Source organism: Myxine glutinosa, unplaced genomic scaffold, assembly GCF_964187855.1.
Source record: "Myxine glutinosa unplaced genomic scaffold, kmMyxGlut1.1 SCAFFOLD_808, whole genome shotgun sequence".
Lineage (NCBI taxonomy): Eukaryota > Metazoa > Chordata > Myxini > Myxiniformes > Myxinidae > Myxine > Myxine glutinosa.
In genome coordinates, this window is record NW_027616903.1 from 135,001 (window position 1) to 157,074 (window position 22,074).

The window sequence follows — 22,074 nt, forward strand, 5'->3', positions numbered from 1 at the left end:
CTTGGTGACAGGTTGGTTGTGTGACGAGGAAGAATTGATTCAATTTTGGTGAAGATCTGAATATGGATCCAGATCAGAGAATTTTTAAAGTGATTCTTCACCATTGAGTGATAGGACTAAAAACTCTACATAGCACGATATCCCAAAAAATTGTGGATGGATTTGGACAAAACTTGGTGACAGGTTGGTTGTGTGACAAGGAAGAATTGATTCAATTTTGGTGAAGATCTGAATATGGATCCAGATCAGAGAATTTTTTAAGTGATTCTTCACCATTGAGTGATAGGACTAAAAACTCTACATAGCACGATATCCCAAAAAATTGTGGATGGATTTGGACAAAACTTGGTGACAGGTTGGTTGTGTGACAAGGAAGAATTGATTCAATTTTGGTGAAGATCTGAATATGGATCCAGATCAGAGAATTTTTTAAGTGATTCTTCACCATTGAGTGATAGGACTAAAAACTCTACATAGCACGATATCCCAAAAAATTGTGGATGGATTTGGACAAAACTTGGTGACAGGTTGGTTGTGTGACAAGGAAGAATTGATTCAATTTTGGTGAAGATCTGAATATGGATCCAGATCAGAGAATTTTTTAAGTGATTCTTCACCATTGAGTGATGGGACTAAAAACTTTACGTAGCACGATATCTCAAAAAATTGTGGACGGATTTGGACAAAACTTGGTGACAGGTTGGTTGTGTGACAGGGACAAATCGATTCGATTTTGGTGAAGATCTGAATATGTGGATGGATTTGGACAAAACTTGGTGACAGGTTGGTTGTGTGACAGGGACAAATCGATTCGATTTTGGTGAAGATCTGAATATGGATCCAGATCAGAGAATTTTTAAGCGATTCTTCACCATTGAGTGATAGGACTAAAAACTCTACATAGCACGATATCCCAAAAAATTGTGGACGGATTTGGACAAAACTTGGTGACAGGTTGGTTGTGTGACAAGGAAGAATTGATTCGATTTTGGTGAAGATTTGAATCCGGATATGAATTATTTTTTTTAAGTCATTCTTTACCATTGAGTGATAGGGCCAAAAACAATATACAGTGTAGCATGATATTTCAAAAAATTGTGGACGACTTATGACAAAACTCTGTGGATGAGTTGAGTAAGTGCCAAGAACAAGCTGATTCGATTTTGGTTCAGGTCCAGATCCAGATCTGACCTATCAGTGGGATACAAAACGCAAACTGTTCAGCCTGGCAGAGGTTTCCTCTCCACCAAGTGCCGTTCCAGTTACTTAATGATACGTGTGGTCGCCTTCCGTTCGACAGGATGGTGCAGAGGTACCGCACTTCCCTTTGAACTGTCCAACATGGGTTGATTCCTGATTTGACTTAAAACTGTCAGATGAATGCTTTGAAAGCAGGGTGTTGCATCATGACATACTCTGTCCCTCGGATGGACCGACGCATGTGTATCCTGTGTACCAACATTACTCTGTGGATGTTAAAGACCTCACTTTCTTTATTGTTTTCATGAAGATGAGGCGTGTTATCGCTGGCAGCCTAAACAAATTACAAATTCCTGCCACCTTCATTCAAATGTCAGGCCTGGCCAGGAAATTCGTGTAAGGCTTTGGCCCAAACTATGTGGGAATAGTTTTAGCCGTAAAGGAAGTGGTAAAGATATCTGGTAAATATATAATTTATCACACAATTTATTTGTCTCAGTAATTTAATGGCACCTTGTACCAAGAAAATTTCAGCACACAAGTCACCAAACTATTGTTAAATTACTGGTGATGCAGAACGTGGAATTCACCCATAGATTTGGAGGTTAAAAAACATTGACTAAAGTTGATGGAAGACATTTGTCTTTCACCTAAGAGGTTAACACATCCACGTACACTGTTAGGGTCACTTCAGAATTAAGGCTTCTGTGCTCGAATTGAAAGGTTGTTTGACTGCTGGATGAAGCGCATGGAGAAGGATGGAGATTATATAGAATAATGTCACCTGAACCATGTTTGTCAACGGTACTGTACTATGTTTATTATGTAGGTGGGAGTGACAGAAATTTAGGGATAACCAACTGACCATCATTGAGATATAAACTATATAATTAAAGGTCTTGCACAGGGGCAAGTTCTTGGAAGGACACTGATCATAAAAGTGTTATTTATATGGCCTTGTGCACTATGCTGCATGGTATGGATAATTTAGAGCAGTCCTGAGTATGGGTGAATGGTATTATAAAAGTTGTCTCAAACACTTTTTCTGTCTTTTTTTTTCTTTTTCTTTTTTCCTTCCTTCCTTCTTTGAGCCTGGTGTTGTTGGCTTAGCGGTTAGGGTCGCCGGCTTGGGAACCTAGGATCCTGGGTTTGAATCCCGGTCGCTCGCTGAATTAACGCCATGGGGGTTGACTCAGCCTGTCATCCTTCCGAGGTCGGCAAATTGAGTACCAGCTTGCTGGGATGAATGATCACGGTGTGTACTCCGGTTTAGAATAGGTACACCGTATCCCTGCGCATCGTAAGAGCGTGACCAAGGGTTGGCTTCAGGAAGGGCATCCGGCCATAAAAAAAACATTGCCTCAAACAGGGAACCATGATTGTCATGGGGCCCGCAAGGCTAACCCCCGCTCTAGCGGGGAAAATGGCCTTAAAACGATCATGCATTTCATTCATTCATTCATTCATTTCATTCTTCCTTCTTTTGCTTTCTTTCTTTCTTTTTACTTGCAAAATTCGAAGATTTTTCGAGTATATTGGTTGGTCTTGTGCGTTATTCTGTCTGTCTGTTTGTCTGTCTGTCAATCGCTGACAGATCACAATTTTAAACCGATCTTCACAAAACTTCACCAGCTGGTAGAGTTGGTCATAAGGAAGAAGCCTATTGATTTTGAGGTAAAAGGTCAAAAGTCAGAGTTCAGATTTCTAAAACCATCATTTTTCATCCGATTGACTTGAAAATTGAACAGCATTTGCATATTGTCAGTAAATTGGGAAACCAAATATTTTTGAGGTCAAAATGTCAAAGGTCAACTCAAGGTCAAAATTCCAAAAACATCAATTTTCATCTGAAAAACTGTCAATTTTCATCCAATTGACTTGAAAATTAAATAGCAATTGCATAGTGCCTCACTGGTGTTGGTCCCTGGTGTTGGGCTAGCGGCTAGGGTGCCAGCTTAGGATCCAAGGATCCTGGGTTCGAATCCCAGTCGATCGCTGAATTAACACCAGGGGGGTTGACTCAGCCTGTCATCCTTCCGAGGTCGGCAAATTGAGTACCAGTACACTGGTAATTCCCTGTTTATCGTAAAAAAGGCGACAAACAGGGTTGGCGGCAGGAAGGGCATCCGGCCGTAAAACATTGCTTCAAAAAGGGGACCAAAAAACAACAACAACCACGGTCCCCGAAAAGGCCAACACCCGCTTTGCGGGGAAAAATGGCCTCTAAACGGTGGTTATAGTGCCTCACTGAATTGTGAAACCAAATATTTTAAGGTCAAAGGTCAACCCAGGGTCAAACTTCTAATATCATCAATTTTTATCTGAAAAATCATCAATTTTAATCCGATTGACCTGAGCTTTGAAGAAGATCGTCAATTTTAATTTTAATGAAATGGACAATTTGATGTATCCATGGCAACTTTTTTGGTAGGGGAGGGGTGGATTTTACAAGTATCATGCTCTGCATGTGTCTTCTTGGTTATTTGCCTCAACTCTGTGTTTTCCTCAAAATCTTGTCTCCCAAACCCGTCTCTCTCTCTGTACCCACCGTACCCAGTCGTACCCAGCTGCTCCTGGACTCTGTGTCCTTCTCTCCTGACAAGGTGGAGAAGTTTCTGTCAATCCTCGACTCTGATTCTGCAACTGGACCAGACGGCATCAGCCCACGGGTCCTAAAATCCTGCTCTGCCGCTCTTTCACACCCTCTCTCTGTTCTCTTCACCTTCTCTTTTGCTCAAGGTCATCTGCCATCTGCTTGGAAATCAGCCAACATTACCGCTTTACACAAAAAATGTGCGCAAAAACAGATCCTTGAAACTACAGACCAATTAGCCTGCTCCCAATAGTCAGCAAAGTCATGGAATCCATCATTGCTTTGGATATCAAATCCTTCCTCTTCTCCAATGGCTTGATCTCTTATCATCAATTTGGATTCAGACCAGGTCATTCTACTCTGGACATGCTGCTTCTGCTGTCTCAACAATGGATTGAGGTCCTCAATGTCAAACAGGAAATTAGAGCTGTCTCCCTTGACATATCACGTGCCTTCGATACGGTCTGGCACCCCGCTCTGCTCACCAAATTCTCCTCCTATGGTATCCATATAAATCTCCACGCATGGCTTGCGGACTTCCTCTCTGGTCGTAGTCAACGTGTGGCCCTGAATGGATTTCTCTCATCTCCCCTTCCTGTTCAGGCTGGAGTTCCCCAAGGCAGTGTTCTGGGCCCTGTGCTTTTTCTGGTCTTCATCAATGATCTCTCCGACTCTCTGGAAAATCCTCTCTATCTCTTTGCTGATGATTCCACTCTCTGCCGCTCCATACCTCATCCCTCAGATCGGCAGTCTGCAGCCTCCTCACTCTATGCAGACCTGGACAAAATCACAGACTGGTCTAACAAGTGGAACATGTCTTTCAATCCTGACAAATTTCAAACTCTCACGATGTCTCTCAAAAAAGACCATCTGGACAACCTCCCTTCTACTTTCTCAACAATCCTCTCCATGAAGTTCTGTCACTCAAGCTCTTGGGTCTCACAATCTGCCATGATCTTTCCTTGGAAAACCACATTTCAAATCTGGCCTCCAAAGCCAGTCGCCGACTGGGCATCCTCCGTCGTGCGAAGTCCTTCCTTGGCATACCTGAGCTCCTCACCACATACAAGGCAATCATCCGCAGCTCAATGGAATTGGTCTTGGTCTTGTTTTCAAGCGAATGACCACCGATAACCTCATGTGACAGGGGACGGCAAGGCACATGCAATTCAAAGCAAAGCAAAGTACATCTACACAAACTATTGGTGAGTTTATAAAGTGAATGACCACTGCTAGCTTCATCGGACATTAATCAGCAAGGCATAATCCCAGGAGATATGGAGAATTCTGGTTTAATTTGCATCCCCCCCCCCCCCTATATCTTCAATTATTTGACCCACAAAACATGCTCAAATCTCAAAAATATTGCTTCCAAACATTGTCCATCTATCAAAATTGCAGGGAAAAGTGGGTTTATGTATCTTTCTATGATGTCTTGTTCAAAAGTTATGGAAATTCTTAGCTTTAGCCATTCTCGCATGAAAGAATCCAAGATGGCCACCGTACGACCCCCGTGGTGCAGTATAAAAATATGGGAGACAAGTTTCAAAGTTCATTCTTGAGGTTGGACAGATGTTGTTTTCTGGCTCTCCTGAGAGTGGACACACACTTGTTGCGGGCTTTGTGGAATGCACTCAGATTGCCTTCGCTCGGGTTTGCCTTCCACATTGACATACTTTAATAAATAAAAGGTGTTATAATGATGACGTTTTATTGAAAAAACAAAAATTGAATTGTATTTTACGAAATTAATGCATGAAATTTCAATATTTGGTGTGATCAACTTTTTCATGCAAAACAGCAAATGCAAGTTTTAGGATGCTTTCCTTCCATTTATGGAGGAAATTATACTGAGAGGTTTTTCTATGCATTCTATATTACTTTCCATAATTGGGGTGAATGATGATGATGAATACATTTGCATTCATCACCCACAAATAAACCCACAAACAAACCTGCAAAGAAAATCCAAAATCAAACAAACAAACAAATAGACACTTCTCAAATTATATACGGGGTGGTCCAAAATGATGGGCAACTACTTATTAGTCCCCTACCGGTGTACACCGGAGGGGACTATAGGTTTGCACTCCGTCCCTCCGTCTGTCAGTCTGTCAGTCTGTCATTCCGTCACGCAAAGAACAGTTTTCCGAACTTTTTTTCTAAACTCTTAATGCTAATGATTTCAAACTTGGTACATGGTTTCCTCATGATAAGTTACAGATCAAGTTCGAACTTCACGACGTTTCGATCATCTTTGACAAAGTTATGGCACTTTGAACTTTGGTTATTTCCCCAACTGTTTTCCGGACGACAGACTGCCGGTAGGGGACATGTATTGCAGCGCAATACTCAGAATGCTTGTTTAACTACCATATTTTATTATCGGTCGATTTTGTTTGCTTTTGTCTAATAATACACAGGATTAGTTCAATGTTTATTGTATCAAAATATGCTTCAACTAGAACGGCACTCGTAAAGTGCATAGTCTCGCTGCGCGCATTAATTCTGAACAAAAATACCATCGTTAACTGAACACGCAATTATCATGGCCTACTGATATTATTGCCCATATACCCATATCATCCATGCATCCTATTATGTCACATGGTTTCTCGGCATGGGTTATTTACGTCGTAAATTTAATTCTTCACTCGCATCGGGTCATGCATCAGATATATGAAGTTTCAGATTTTTCAGATAAGAATTTCAATTCAACCAATTATGGCTGGAATCCCACTTCATCGATGATGTCATCCTTATCACCCTATATAACTCATGGGGAGTTGATGACGGGCTAAGTTTCAAATTTTTTTCGTTGAGAAGTTTCGGAGAAAATGATGTCCAATTTTTTCCCCTTTAATCCAATGTGGCTGCCAAACCATGTGACCTATGACATCAGAGTTAGCAATAAAATATTCTCCATGGGGAGTCCCTCCAGCGTTTCGTTTAAGCGAAAATATAGAGATGCGGACACACAAACAGACGCACACACATTCAGGAGAATTGCAATAGTCTCTCATCCTCTTCGGGGCAAGACTAACAAACAATAAGGAGCGATATCATAAGTAGTTGATGAAGTGCTCAATCCAAGCACCACACCTCTGGGTGACAGCTGCCACACGGCACTGAAAACAGCAGTGAAGTTGTCGATGGAGCTGGTACGCGTCTGATTTCCCATCTGATGTTATTTTTCAACTCCTGCAGTGTGTGTGGGTTGTTTTTGTAAACTTTAGCGTTGCGGGACCCTTATAGATAGTAAGGCCCCCTTTACACAGCACGGAGATCGTTGGGTGACCATTGAGCGATCAAAAATTGGCCCGATCTCTCAACGATCTCCTAAGCCTCGAAAAAGCCGTTTCTGTGTAAATGTTTGGGAGATCCTTGTGCGCTCGTTGTGCGATCAAAAATTCAATTTTCGGCAACTTTCATGGCGATATATAGAGAGGAGGAGTTGTTCTTGTTCTTGTTCTTGTGTTCTTCAGCAAGTCTACAGAGAGAATGAAAAATAGGGGGTTTCGCACCCGTATTCATAGCCCCCAATGCCGCACTTCTCATCACCGCGGCAATCTCTCCCCAATCTCTCAATGAACGCTCAACAATCTCTCAAGTGGAAATTAATCGCCCAATGATCTCTCAGCAATCTCCGTCCCGGTCTTTCAATGAACTCTATTGGTCTTTCATCGAACGCTCAGCGATCCCTCGCTGATCACTCAGCCATCTCTACCTCTGGGGTGGAAAAATTTGGCGTTCATTGAAAGATTGCTGAGAGATCATTGGGAGATCGATGAGATCGTTGAGCGTTCGTTGAGCGTTCGTTGAGAGATCGCTTCCCTTGGCGATCGTTGAGAGATTGTTTTGGACCGAGTCAAAACTTTGAGGAGACCGTGGCGACCGTGGAGATCATTGGAGATCACTGGAAGATCATTGAGAGATCATTGAGAGATCTTGGCGATCGCTGGGCGCTCATTGAGATTTTTTCATCGCTCAACGATCTCTCAACGATCGCCACCCCTGTGTAAAGGGGGTATAATCAGGAGGAGACAGATCCTGGGAGTAGGGAGGCCTTTATGTTGTCTGTCCGTCTACAAATTATTCAGTTGCCCAGGAAATGTCATCTCAAAAACTCCAAAGCGCCATGAGACGTATGCGGCGGTGCATCTTGCTCGAAGATGAATAAATTCATCATGATGTCTTGCTTCCTTCTCAGTGCTGGAAGGAATATTCTCTGCAACATGTCCACGTATCTATCTGTGTTGACTCTCACTATTTGTCTGGCTTCGTTCTCAAAGAAAAAGGTCCTATTATACCGTTATATCTGATATCACACCAAACCGTTACTTTCGCTTCAGAAAAGTTTGTGCTGTTGGATTTTTTTTTAATGAAAAATATGTTTCATATGTTTGTGCTGTTGTTGGATTTCTGCCCAAAATCGCATGTTATGTTTGTTCACGTGGCCGCTGAGATGGAAGTGGGCCTCATCATTAAAAGAAGATGATTGATTCGCTGAGCAATGGCAATGCAAAATTCAAACCTCTCCCTCTTATTTATTTCAATCGGGTGCACAATTGTACAGATACAGTTTCAGATCGTCATGTATGATTCTGCCAACGATCTTGTGAGAAGTTCCCACCAGCTGTGCAAGTTGGCGTGTCGACTTTTTTGGAGAAGCTTCGTGTCTCTAAACTTTTCAACAATATGTTTGATGGTTCTGTATTGTGGAATTATTGCATTTGTGTAGACCCTACGGAACTGCCTTTGTGTAGAAACATCCGACTTTGTCACAAACTCCCTCACTCTCTTCAATCCCACTCCTCCCTCCAGGTCTTTAAAACAGCTGTTCACCACCATCTCTTATCTTCCCCCATCCACAACCTTGATCTTTTCTACCCCCGTTAATTCACCCCAAATCCCCTTTTTTTTTTGGAAATACCGACTTTTTTCTTTCCTGGAAGTTCCAGCAGTGTCCATGTGTTTTATACTTTAAAGCCTTCCCATGCCTCCTTCCCCAAACCCCCTCCCTCCCACAGATCACCCGATTACCTGTTCTCTGCTGTTGTACTTGTGTGCTTCCCTCTCTCTCTCTATCTTGTCTCCCGCTCCCTTTTTTGTATGTTTTGTGTGTCCGTTTGTTGTTGTTTTTTGTGATTGATGTTAGCTCTTACACGAGCCTCGGTCTTGTATACAAAAAAAAAAAAAAAAAAACATCTTGAAAATGAATGTCTGCTGGGGCACAGATAATTTGTTCACCATGGTTGAAACCTCCAACGAAACTACTTTAAACGTTCTTCTTTAGGCAACCTGAATCTATCTGTGTATAAAAAAGGTCTCGTTAATAAAAAATTTACAGCTGTTTGAAAAGTTGCACATCATTTCGGAGCACCCTGTATATGATGATTTTAAAATCGTCTTCAAAATAGTATGTGCTGCTTCCTTGCCTGATGCTCAGAACTTAAAAGGATAGAGCATGGACAAACATCCATAAGGTGTCAATCATAACGTAGACTTTGGGCAATATGGCCTCCTCCTGCATCGAAGCTCCTGGTAAGGGAACTATTATTATTAGCTCAACTGGACTTTAGTCCGGTGAGCTTATGCGATCGAGCAGTGTCCGTAGGTAAATCCGTGAGTGAGTGAGTCAGTCAGTCAGTGAGTCTGTAAACACTTCAGTCATTGTCGCTTGAACCAAACGTTGATGTTTATGAAACTTGGCCACAAGCTTCCTATCTGATGCCTACCGAAGGTGTATTGACTGCATCAAAATCTGCGGTCATTAAGAGGTTCTACCAGGAGGGGGGCTGGCGGGTTGACCCACTTCCCCCCAAAATAGGTATTTGCTCTCTTCTCCGAAATTACACACACGGTTTTGATGAAACCTGACCATAAGCTTCATATCTGATGCCGAATGACGGTATATTGACCGCATCAAAGTCTGCACTCATTAAGGGGAACTACCTGGGATGTTTTTGACTCCCTCTCCCCGCCCCCCGCCCCCCCAAAAATATAGGTATTTGCTCTTTTCTCCGAAACTACACACACAGTTTTGATGAAACCTGACTATAAGCTTCATATCTGATGCCTAATGACGGTGTATTGACCGCATCAAAGTCTGCACTCATTAAGGGGAACTACCTGGGATGTTTTTGACTCCCTCTCCCCGCCCCCCCCCCCCTCCAATTTTTTTTTAGGTATTTGCTCTGTTCTCCGAAATGACACACACGATTTCAATGGAATTTGATCACAATCTTCATCGCCCATGACGTACCATAGCTTTGTTCACGGTATTAAAAACTGGGGGGGGGGGGGGGGGGAGGTAGGATTTGAGTGACTGTTGCTCCTGATCCAGGTGAGCTTCAGGACGACACGCGGACCTATTTTTATGATTATTATTACTTTGCTTTTTATGATTTATTTTGCATTCCAAGGAAATTTAATGAACATATTCGATATAATGGCACTTTGTTTTGCATGAAAATGGTTCCATTATTAACCGACGTCATCGACAGTGGAGTCTTATCAAAATGAAAACTTAATAAGATGAATTTTGATAACCATTCCAGTGAATATGAATTCATTATGTCAAATATATTTTGTTTGCAATTGTTGCTCATGGAGGATTTTGAGCATATATTTTCCGAAGGATGACGTAATTATCACCAGAATGAATATTACAGCCTGACCGAGCCTGAAATTTTCAGTTATAATAGAATGGGTTGCAATTACATTTATCTCATGAACCTTTGGTCAGAATGTAAGCCTGGTGTTGGCTTAGAGGTTAGGGTGCCGGCTTGGGATCCTATGATCCTGGGTTCGAATCCCGGTCGATCGGTAAATGAACACCAGGGGGGTTGACTCAGCCTGTCATCCTTCCGAGGTCGGCAAATTGAGTACCAGCTTGCTGGGATGAATGATCCCGGTGTGTACCCCGGCTTAGAATAGGTACACCGTATCCCTGCGCATCGTAAGAGGCGACTAAGGGTTGGCGCCAGGAAGGGCATCCTGCCATAAAAACATTGCCTCAAACAGGGAACCATGATTGTCATGGGGCCCGCAAGGCTAACCCCCGCTCTAACGGGGAAAATGGCCTTAAAACGATCATTCATTCTTTGGTCAGAATGTAACCAGGACTCATTTTTACTTCCATTTTTTAGTCCTGATTATAATGTCTAGCAAAGAACCCATTCTAATGGACGGGTTAATTCCCCTACTTGTAAGATTTACGAGCAAGCCCATGAGCCCCAGCTCTACTTTTTGTTGCGTTATTTGCAAAGGCATTTCATCCAACGGTTCAAGAATGCATAGCAGTCAAACAAACAGTGTGATACTTAATATGACAATTTCCCCACTTATTTTTTCTGCGGAGAATTGGTGTATTTTATTACATGACTTGAATACCACACACACCGGGAGTGGTGTTATACGAACCCAGGGGGCTATGAAAAAGAAAAAAAAAAATTAGCATTGAAAACGTTTTTTATCCTTAATTTGTGCTGCTGCGTCATGAAGTGGGATTATCAAGACTAGTGAGATACCCATGCTACGCATGGGTGGGAGGCCGGGAGCAAACAGGCAATGCAGATACGTAGAATGCCAAAGCATGAAACCAATAAATTCCACATTCCTGTAGCACCTTCAGCCACACATCAGACATGGACAGCAAGTTCGTGAAGGACTTCCATGAAAAACGTACCCGTTCGCAAACAAACGGGTACGTTCACGTATAGAAACATCGATCGTGTGTCCGTGGCAAATCTGCATATGGCGATCCGCAAAGTTCATGTTTAGAAAGTAGAAACCATCACGGCATTCCGTCTTTCACTTGAACTCGATGTCCCTTTTTTCATTCCAAACAACATAACTCCAATCACAAATTAATCACAAAATAAACTTTTAACAACATTGTTAATGTTTCCTTCATTGTAAAAACTACCAAGTCAACAGTTAAAAGGATTTTGAACCGATACGTGTTACGGCCTTGGCAAGATAGATGGAGACAGCGATCTGTTAGCTTATACACCGCCCAAATAGCTATGTGGAATTCTCTCATGTAGAGATTAAACCCACATCGTTTGAACTTTGGCCGAGGTCATTATTTACTTTTAATGATGTTTATATATGAATCAAAAAGAAGATAATTGGTTTTGGGTCGTCCTTTCCGCATATCTCGTGGGATTGTGAGTTGGAGAGACCACCGTGATGGCGGGTATGGGGTTGGCATTCTTTCAAGCAGAGATTCAACCCAAGTCCTTATAAAAGGTCTTTGTCCGAAGTCACCGAGTCCGGCCGGTGCAGCCGATCGGTGCAGCTGTGTAGCCGTTTGTGCGGCACCCGGGAAAATAACGTTATGCGGGAATCCAAACCTGAAAATGCTGGAGACCAAAGCTGAAATTGGAAAAACAATATATCCTATTTTACTCCAGGAGATCCCAGGATTACCCACCCAAAATATTGTTGTGATTGGTTCAGCCATTTTTGCGGTCCCTTCGAACAGACAGACAGACAAACAGACGGACGGACATTTGGTGAATTATAGTAAGATTCCTGGTTATAAGCAATTACAAACATTTACAAAAGCAGAAGTTTTGATTTTCAAACTCATTTATGATAATCGTTGAGAGAAATAAGTGTATGCTGCATGTGTGAGAAGTGTTATGATTTATGGGAGCGAGACATGGGTAATGAACATAGAGCAGCAACGAAGGTTGGAAAGGGTGGAAATGCGAATGGTTCGACGGATGTGCGGAGTATCGTTGAGAGAGAGGAAGACAAATGATGAATTGCGAAAGATGATGGGAATAGAGCCTGTGATTGATGCTGTGAAGAGGAACAGGTTGAGATGGTTTGGTCATGTGTTGAGGAAGGATGAAAGTGACTGGTTGAGAAGAGTGATGGAAATGAATGTAGAAGGAAGTAGAAGACGGGGAAGACCGAGAAAGACTTGGCTAAAGATGGTGGAAGAAGAAATGCGGGCAAGGGGGTTAACAAGGAGAGATGCAGAAAATAGGGCAAAATGGAGAAGATTGTCATGGGGACCGCAAGGCTGACCCCCGCTCTAGCAGGGAAAATGGCCTTTAAAATGCATGTTGTTGTTGTTGTTGTTGAGAGAAATAAGTCAGGTATTCAAAAGTTGTGATGTTCTACAAGCTCCACGATAATTTTGCGTGGCAACCACATCAAGACACGTCCTGTGCGTTATACCATATATATTGGTCGGCGCATGATGTCATCGGCACAAGTGGTTAAGCGAAATGGAAACACAATGCTATTCCACATGTGTAATATATGAATAGCGCTTGCGATTGTGGAAAAGCTGCACCAGCTGAATCCTGTTGTTGTGGGAAAGGCTAAACGTCTCCATGTACGTGATTCGTACAAATCTCGTTTTACCTTTGGGGCATTATATAATAAGGCTTGCTTATGTAGTAAAGTGACTGTCCATTAAAACATGTACATTGAATTGTAGGTAAGACAAACATTATTGATAATAATTAATTAGCCCGTCCCATGCGCAGCCAGGAGATGGGGTTTTGCAATCATTTAGGTGTCTGTGTCTGTGTGTATGTCTGTCCGGGCCCTAACTTTTTTACCATTTGAGTTTTGTCATCAAATTTTCATCAAAGCTTTAGTATGACAATACGGAGAAGGCAAATTAATAATTTTCTCAAAAAGTCAAAAGGTCAAAGGTCAGCATCACATAAAATCATCAATTTTCATCCAATTGACCTGAAATTTCAATTTACCATTTGAGTTTTGTCATCAAATTTTCACCAAAGCTTTATTATGAGAATAGGGAGAAGACAAATTAATAATTTGGTCAAAAGGTCAAAGGTTGGCATCACATAAAATCATCAATTTTCATCCAATTGACCTGAAATTTCAATTTACCATTTGATTTTTGTCATCAAATTTTCACCAAAGCTTTATTATGACAATACGGAGAAGATAAATTAGTAATTTGGTCAAAAGGTCAAAGGTCGGCATCACATAAAATTGTCTTTTCATCCGATTGACCTGAAATTTTCGGAATTTGATACTGAATTGGTTCACCAATCAAAAGCTAGAAGCTGATTTTTTTTTTTTAGGTCTAAAGTTCAAAGGTCAAGGTTACCTAAAATCATGAATTGTCTTTTTTTTTGTCGTTTTCGTTATTTTGAGCATGTGGAAGAAGACAAAGAAGATGTCTGAATACAAATGGACGTGGAGAGTCTTTGCATTTTCAGATGCAATTTTCCGATGCTTTCGAGTTTAGAATTAAAATGTGCTGTATTTTATGACACCAATAATTACGCTTTAATTGTCATACAATAATACTACTATATTAAATAAGGCAATTCTGTGTATATACAGTATGTATGTATGTATATACATCTGAAAATCATGGAAAAAAACATGGTTGGCCCAATCTCCACCAAATTTTGCATATGTGTTGGTAGTACCCATGGTCAGGTGATGGGCAAATAAATAATTAAATAAATCCACCCCGTCGCTCTACGATAGGGAGAGAGGGGACGACTTGCGATCTTCCCCGATCTCCACCAAATTTTGCGTACGTGTTGATAGTACCCAGGGTAACCGCCCCCAAGTCAATTTTCCAATGCTGAAGGGAGCAGTTGTTTCTAGTGAATATAATTTAGAAAACCAACTATCTCGTTGTTTTTGTAGAGTGTACTCATACTGGTTTTGATGATTTAATGACAAAAGTTTTCTTGGTTGTGCTATGAAAATATTTCTCATGTTTGATTTTTCTCCACATTCTGTTGTAGTACCTCGGCTTTTACTGCTGCTGGGCCTCTTCTGCCATGCATTGTCATTCCCGCAATTCATGTCAGAACTTTGTGACTGGTGTGATGATGGAGAATCCGTTGAGCCATCGTGTAATGAAGACCGAACAAAATGCACTGCCAGCTGTGATTTTGCCTCCTTCTGTAACAACACAGAGGATGTGTGCGCATCGTTTTGGTAAGGCCTGTCATCTGATTTTGAGCTTGCAAGCTCTTTAAGAAGCACATTGTATCAGTACATCATAACTATTGCTCTCGTATTGCTTGAGAGCGTCCAATGAGTATACCGCGGGTGTGTCTGAGCAAGCTTCCATGATTGTGTGATGTGTTGTGTAGGAACGTTGTTACAGTTGCATTCATCATTAAGTTGACGTGGAACATGCAGTTGTCGATGTCCCCCATGAGATTGCATAATTATGTATTTTTTATTGTGGATTAGTGATTAATTTGGTATAATTTGAAACATTTATCTATTACCAAGTGCCCTGTCATCGTATAATTACATCATATAATTATACTGCCTCTAATATTTCCAATAATTGTTTATTTCATGATAATGGATTTTGATCACCCCATTTATTTGTACTTGTTCTCATTTATTTAGTGTCATTAATCTTTTTTTTTCAGTCTTACTTGTGTCTCGCTATCTCATTATTCATAAAGATAGTCCAGCTCACTTTCACCTGATAAACGAGACTTGACCAGCTTATTTAGTCCACTACGACTACACGATCAAGGTTTCCCTCAGCATGGTCCATTCTGTTCCGTTTGATGCAAATTGAAGTCATTGTATTCCAGCAAAGTTTTCAATTCTCTCTCTATCTGATCTTTGGTCGACATATGTTTCTTTATGAACCTTCTCGTGGTTGTCAGTTTCTAATTCTTGTTGCCTATTGGTTGTCCGTTATTCTTGCGACTTGTACAGCCCAATTTCATTTTAGTTTTTTGATTTTGACCAGGATGTCACGGGGTTTTCTGATGGAACCATTTCATTTCCTGTCCCTTTTGTTTTTTTCAAGACAGCATCTTTCCATGGCTTTTTGCATGGTGATCAGTTGTTGCTCTATCTCCTTTGTTATTACCTCCACCATCTTTGATGGACAGAGGCTATGTTTTCACCCATCTGTTTGTGTGCAGGATATCTCATAAGGTTGATTCGGATGAAATTTGGTGGGCAGGTTGTGTGTGGGACAAGCACGAAATGATTAAATTTTGGTGAAGATCCGCATACGGATACAATAATTTTTAAGTGATTCTTCACCAGTGAGAGATCGAGATAAAAATGATATGTAGCACGATATTTCAAAAAGCGGTGGACAAATTCAGACGAAACTTGGTGGACATTGAGTGTATGACAAGGAAGAATCTTTTTCATTTTGGTGAAGTTCCGAATCTGGATCTGGATACGAGAATTTGTTAATTTTTAGAGTGATTCTTCACCATTGAGAGATGGGACCAAAAAGGAGGTGTAACAGCCCAAGTATAGTACTGCACTGTATTCTCCTCATATATCTAAAATGTAGTGGAATTAAAGGTTTTGAGCAGTGAATGAGGCATATTCATGCAGTAGAATATTATCCTTTTGGGCCAGATATGTTTAACTGGATCAAGCATTGTGTCGTGGAGGTATGCGCTCCACCAAGTGCCCTTCTAGTTGACCATGTTTCACTGCCATATGCCATTTCTGGGAGAACACGCCGATTGTAAACTTTCATTTTCAGACCCAAGGGTTTTTTTGCCTTTAATGACATTTTTAAATTTTCCAAATTCTGCATACCCTGCGAGATCAGTATGTCTCATTCTCTATATTGCACTTGTCTCGTCTCCCTGTGAACTTGTCTCACTGTGTTGTCTTCTTCCTTCTGTTTTTTTTTTAAATTTGCTGCCCATCATTACTTCCTGTGCTCACCTATGCACATGCATACTATCGGATGCACACACTGATCCCCATCCCCCATTCTGTTCCTCTCAGTGTTATTGTTACTCATTTTGGTTTTATTCATCCATTTGTCCTTGTCGATGTCAATCTGCCTGCTGTTTCCCTTTCCCATACCATTTGGTAGTATGTAAGCTTGCCGCACTTTGGTGTTTAGCTACATGATCTGAGATGCTTGTATAATATAAAAGGTTCTCCAGTGTAGAGCAGGCTTACAGAGCAGACCATACTTGCTGCTACCTCCGATTGAACCAATAACTGTTTTGTGTACATAAGAATTATCTGTCCTCAATTTTTTGGGGCCATCATTGCCCAGAAGCATCATCACCCAAGCTTGCCCCCCAAAACTGAAGGTGGATTGTTCACATATATGGAAAGCTGCATTTTGATCATTGGGGATAGCAGTAATCAATGTCTGCTCTGTAATTATGCTCTAAACCAGATAACTTGTGGTTTTATTATGTTTCATAGTCTTGGTTGCCATTTGTAACTGCTGTGTGGGCCAATAACAGGTATCCACTCTGGAGTACCAAAATACCGATGATTAATTCTCAGCTCTGAAAATGTTCACCATCTATCAAGAGTTGTGTATAATATGCCTTTTGGCATGATATGATCATAATAACAATAGTTATAATGATAATAAGTATTACAATAATCGGAATAATAAAACTAATTTGCCATTTCCGTGGATCTCCTTGAACCCGGTGTGACAGGACAACGATTGGTGGATCATTGCGAGTCGAAAACAAGTGCCTGGAACCTAAAGAATTACCCATAGGGACACAGTTGCCACCAGAGGGACAGAAAGAATGTGTGATGCAGGAGTGGCCAGGTGGTGGCGATGAAGCTTTCTTCTGCATTTGTAAAAGCGAACAATTGTGCAATGTAAATCTGGTATTTCCACATCAGAGAAAAGGTGAGCAAAGTGACTCCAGGCCAACTATATATAATCCAGGGAAAGTATATTGTATGGATGTTTCAAATACTCATCTGCTAGGATTTAAACGAGGAAGCTGAAACTTTCAGGGATTATCCAAGACATGTTGAAGGCGTGTTTCCTGAAGTTTCATTTGATTCTATCAAGTTTAGAAAAACAAATGTTTTGCCCATCTTGGCAATTTCTTCCTTTGGGGAGGGGGAGAATGGCACGATTGGAATAATCAGAGCTATATGGCTACAATGTATTATATATGCACATAAGGAATACGCATGTTTTTGATTCATGTTCATGAGATCGATTTTTCTTTTTTCGGGAGAGATCGAAGCAGCGGTTCATTGCCTACACACCGCCCAAAATAACATGCCAGAGAACATGTTGCACACTTGGACAAGATCGCCTGTAGGGTGGAAACTCTGCTTATATATTATTGAACTATATGGTATGTGGGTATCCGGTCCGCTGTGGGTGCTTCCGGTCCGCTCGAGCAAGGACGCTTGCTTTGATCTCTCCACAGCATCGAAGTCTTTTCCAAGGGTGTGGTGCTGACCGGGCCGCCGTGGTGTTCGCATTACAGCCCGACCGAATATCGTCGCTTCGTGGCTGCTTTCCGCCACCGAAATCCAGCGCGGCTTGGGCGATTCTGCCCCTGTTTGGAGAACACCCAGCAAGGCCTTCATCGGGGCCAAGCGAGCAAGGCTTGCACTGCCGAAATCCAGCGAGGCTTGGGCGATTCTGCCCTTGTTTGGAGAACACCCAGCGAGGCCTTCATCGGGGCCGAGCGAGCAAGGCTTCCACTGCCGAAATCCAGCGTGGCTTTGGCGATTCTGCCCCTGTTTGGAGAACACCCAGCGAGGCCTTCATCGGGGCCGAGCGAGCAAGGCTTCCGCTGCCGAAATCCAGCGCGGCTTGGGCGATTTTGCCCCTGTTTGGAGAACACCCAGCAAGGCCTTCATCGGGGCCAAGCGAGCAAGGGCGTGTCGGGACCTGGTTCACGCCATTGACCGAGTGGTTCGCACCAACCGGAGCTGTTTTCGGATGACGTGCTGATGTCCTTGGACTTCACGCCAGGCTCTGGGCGGACCGGGCCGACATGCATCGAAGTCCTTTCCAAGGGTGTGGTGCTGACCGGGCCGCCGTGGTGCTGACCAGGCAAACGTGGTGTGGTGCTGACCGGGCTGACGTGGTGTGGTGCTGACCGGGCAAACGTAGTGTGGTGCTGACCGGGCCACCATGGTACTGACCGGGGCAAACGTGGTGTGGTGCTGACCGGGCTGACGTGGTGCTGACCGGGCAAATGTGGTGTGGTGCTGACCGGGCTGACGTGGTGCTGACCGGGCAAACATGGTGTGGTGCTGACCGGGCCACCGTGGTGCTGACCGGGCAAACGTGGTGTGGTGCTGACCGGGACGCCATGGTGCTGACCGGGCTGATGTGGTGCTGACCGGGCAAATGTGGTGTGGTGCTGACCGGGCTGATGTGGTGCTGACCGGGTAAACGTGGTGTGGTGCTGACCAGGCTGACGTGGTGCTGACCGGGCAAACGTGGTGTGGTGCTGACCGGGCTGCCGTGGTGCTGACCAGGCAAACGTGGTGTGGTACTGACCAGGCTGCCGTGGTGCTGACGGGGCCCCCGCAGCCATGATGCCCCCCCCACCCCCCCCCCCAGAATTTCCATGTTTTAAACGTTTCCCAGTGTGTACCCTGGATTTAGAATAGGTACACCATATCCCTGCGTGTCGTAAGAGACGACTAAGAGGGTTGGCATCAGGAAGGGCATCCGGCCATAAAAAAAAACAAAAAACATTGCCTCAAAAAGAGAACCATGACAATTACAACTACATATGGGCAGGGTACAGCCCGAAGTGGAGATCGGTTTCTGAGGTTTGGGACATGGAATATAGGGACAATGACAGGGAGATCAAGAGAAGTGGTGGAAGTATTGGTCAGAAGAAGAGTGGACATATGTTGTGTGCAAGAGACGAGATGGAAGGGAAGTGGTGTGAGAATGGTGAAGGGTAGGCAGGGACAGAAATACAAGTTTGTGTGGCAAGGGTGCCTGGAGGGCGTGAAAGGTGTTGGTGTCCTGTTTTCTGAGGAGTTTGTAGACAGTGTGGTGAGTGTGACTAGAGTGAGTGATAGGTTGATGATGGTGAAAATGATGATTGGAAAGCTCTTGGTGAACGTCATCTCGGGATATGCTCCGCAGGTTGGTCGGAGCGATGAAGAGAAGGACAAGTTCTGGTGTGCGATAGAGAAGCTGATGGAAAACGTGAAAGATGAGGAAGTTGTTGTGGTAGGAGGAGACCTAAATGGACATGTGGGAAGGAGTATGGATGGTTTTGAGGGAGTTCATGGGGGTTACGGATATGGTGTGATAAATGGAGAAGGTGAAAGGATTTTGGAGTTTGCTGATGGAGCTGATTTGTTGATTTGTAATACTCAGTTCCAGAAAGAGGATAATAAGCTTGTTACATACACGTCAGATGGGTCGACGACAACCGTTGACTACCTGATGGTGCGTAGGCGAGATAGGGGGCACCTCTGGGACACAAAGGTGATCCCGGGGGAGGAGGCTGTTTCACAGCACCACTTGGTTGTCTGGGACATAAGGGTGAAAGGTGCGAGGAGAGCTCGGCGGGTGAAGTACCAACCGAGAATGAAGGTGTGGAGGTTGAAAGAGGTGACAGTAAGGGAGGCATTAAAAGAGAGGCTGAGTAGGGTAGAGGATGATGTGGTTGAGCTTGAACGTGGTTGGATGTCAATGAAAGATAGTCTGTTGGGAGCCGTTGGTGAGGTATGTGGATGGACAAAAGGACCACCGAGGCACTCGGAAACATGGTGGTGGGATGATGAAGTTGGAAAGAGGATTGACGAGAAGAGGAAGAAGTTCAAGGAGTGGCAGAAGGTGAAGGGTACGGGAGCAGAAAAAGCAAAGCATGAAAGTTATAAGGCAGCCAAGAAGGCTGCAAAGAAAGAGGTAGCAAAGGCGCAGGGGGCATGTAGGAAAATGTTCGGAGAACGCTTGGATTCGGAAGAGGGTCAGAGAGCGGTATTCAGGATTGCAAAGCAGATAGCGAACGAGAGGTGTGATGTGATGGGGGTGAGTTGCTTGAAGGATGAAGTGGGACAAATCGTTGTGGACCCAGATGGAATTAAAGGAAGATGGAAAAGATATATGGAAATGCTGTTGAATACAGAGAATGAATGGGATGGCAACACAGAGAGTAACCCAGTTTTAGGACCGGCAGAGAAGATAACTGAGAAGGAAGTTGAGGAAGCGATAAAAGCAATGAAGAGTAGAAAAGCGGGAGGGCCGACGGGAGTTGTGGGAGATATGTTGAAGGCAGCAGGAAGTTGGGGTGTGAAGAGAATGACAGAGATCTGTAATCTGGTGGTGAAAGAAGGCCGCATTCCAGTGGATTGGGAACTGAGTACCCTTGTCCCTCTATACAAGGGGAAAGGTGACCCTGTGGAGTGTGGCTTGTACCGAGCGATAAAGTTATTGGAGCATGGAATGAAGGTATTGGAAAGGGTGTTGGAGAGAAGGATAAGGAAGAAGGTGAAGATCGACGAAATTCAGTTTGGATTTATGCCAGGAAGAGGAACGACAGACGCGCTCTTTATTGTGAGGCAGTTGCAGGAGAAGTACATAGAGAAGAGGAAGAAGTTGTTTCTTGGGTTTGTTGATCTGGAGAAAGCATTCGATAGGGTTCCACATGAAGTATTGACATGGGCATTGAGGAAGTTAGAAGTGGAGGAATGGTTGATCAGAGTAGTGATGGCAATGTACAAAAGAGCGGCACAGCTGTAAGGACGAAGGACGGGAACAGTGGTGAGTTTGAGGTGAAGGTGGGAGTGCATCAGGGGTCGGTAATAAGTCCACTACTATTTGTAGCTGTGATGGAGGTGCTGGCTCAGAACGTAAAGGAGGGTTTACCATGGGAGTTGTTGTATGCAGATGATCTGGTGTTGATTGCGGAAAGTATGGATGGACTGAAGGAAAAGATGAACAAGTGGAAGGAATGTATGGAGACAAAAGGTCTGAAGGTGAATATAGGAAAGATGAAGGTGATGGCAAGTAGTAAAGCATGTGGTGAGGTGGAAAGAACTGGGAAGTGGCCATGTGCTGTGTGCAGGAAGGGTGTCGGAGTGAACTCCATTCAATGTACAATGTGCACTGAGTGGGTTCATCAAAAATGTAGTGGTCTGAGAGGGTCATTAACCAGTGTGGCAGCTACATTCAAATGCGAGGTGTGCACAGAGGGAGCTGCAAATGGAGGGAATGTTGAGTTGGATCTTGAAGACGGCATGAAGCTGGAAGGTGTGAAAACATTTTGCTACCTCGGAGACATGCTGAATGGAGAAGGTGGATCAGACACGGCAACGGTTGCTGGAGTGAGATGTGCATGGAAGAAGTTTCGGGAACTGAGTGGCGTGCTGATGAGGAGTGGAGTGTCGTTGAAGCTGAAGGGAAAGGTGTATGCTGCATGTGTGAGAAGTGTTATGATTTATGGGAGCGAGACATGGGTCGTGGATGTAGAGCAGCAACGAAGGCTGGAAATGCAAATGGTTCGGTGGATGTGCGGAGTATTGTTGAGAGAGAGGAAGACAAATGATGAATT

General features: G+C 43.3%; 1 non-coding gene across 1 annotated transcript in view; it reads left to right on the forward strand.

Moving 5' to 3' along the window:
• The window catches only part of LOC137437387 (uncharacterized), a 20,895-nt gene extending 3,466 nt beyond the window's left edge, over positions 1 to 17,429 (forward strand). The window contains exons 2-3 of the transcript XR_013621592.1: positions 14,557 to 14,752; positions 17,227 to 17,429. This is a non-coding gene — a transcript (uncharacterized LOC137437387). The remainder of the gene's footprint in view (positions 1 to 14,556; positions 14,753 to 17,226) is intronic.
• The last annotated feature ends 4,645 nt before the right edge of the window (positions 17,430 to 22,074 follow it).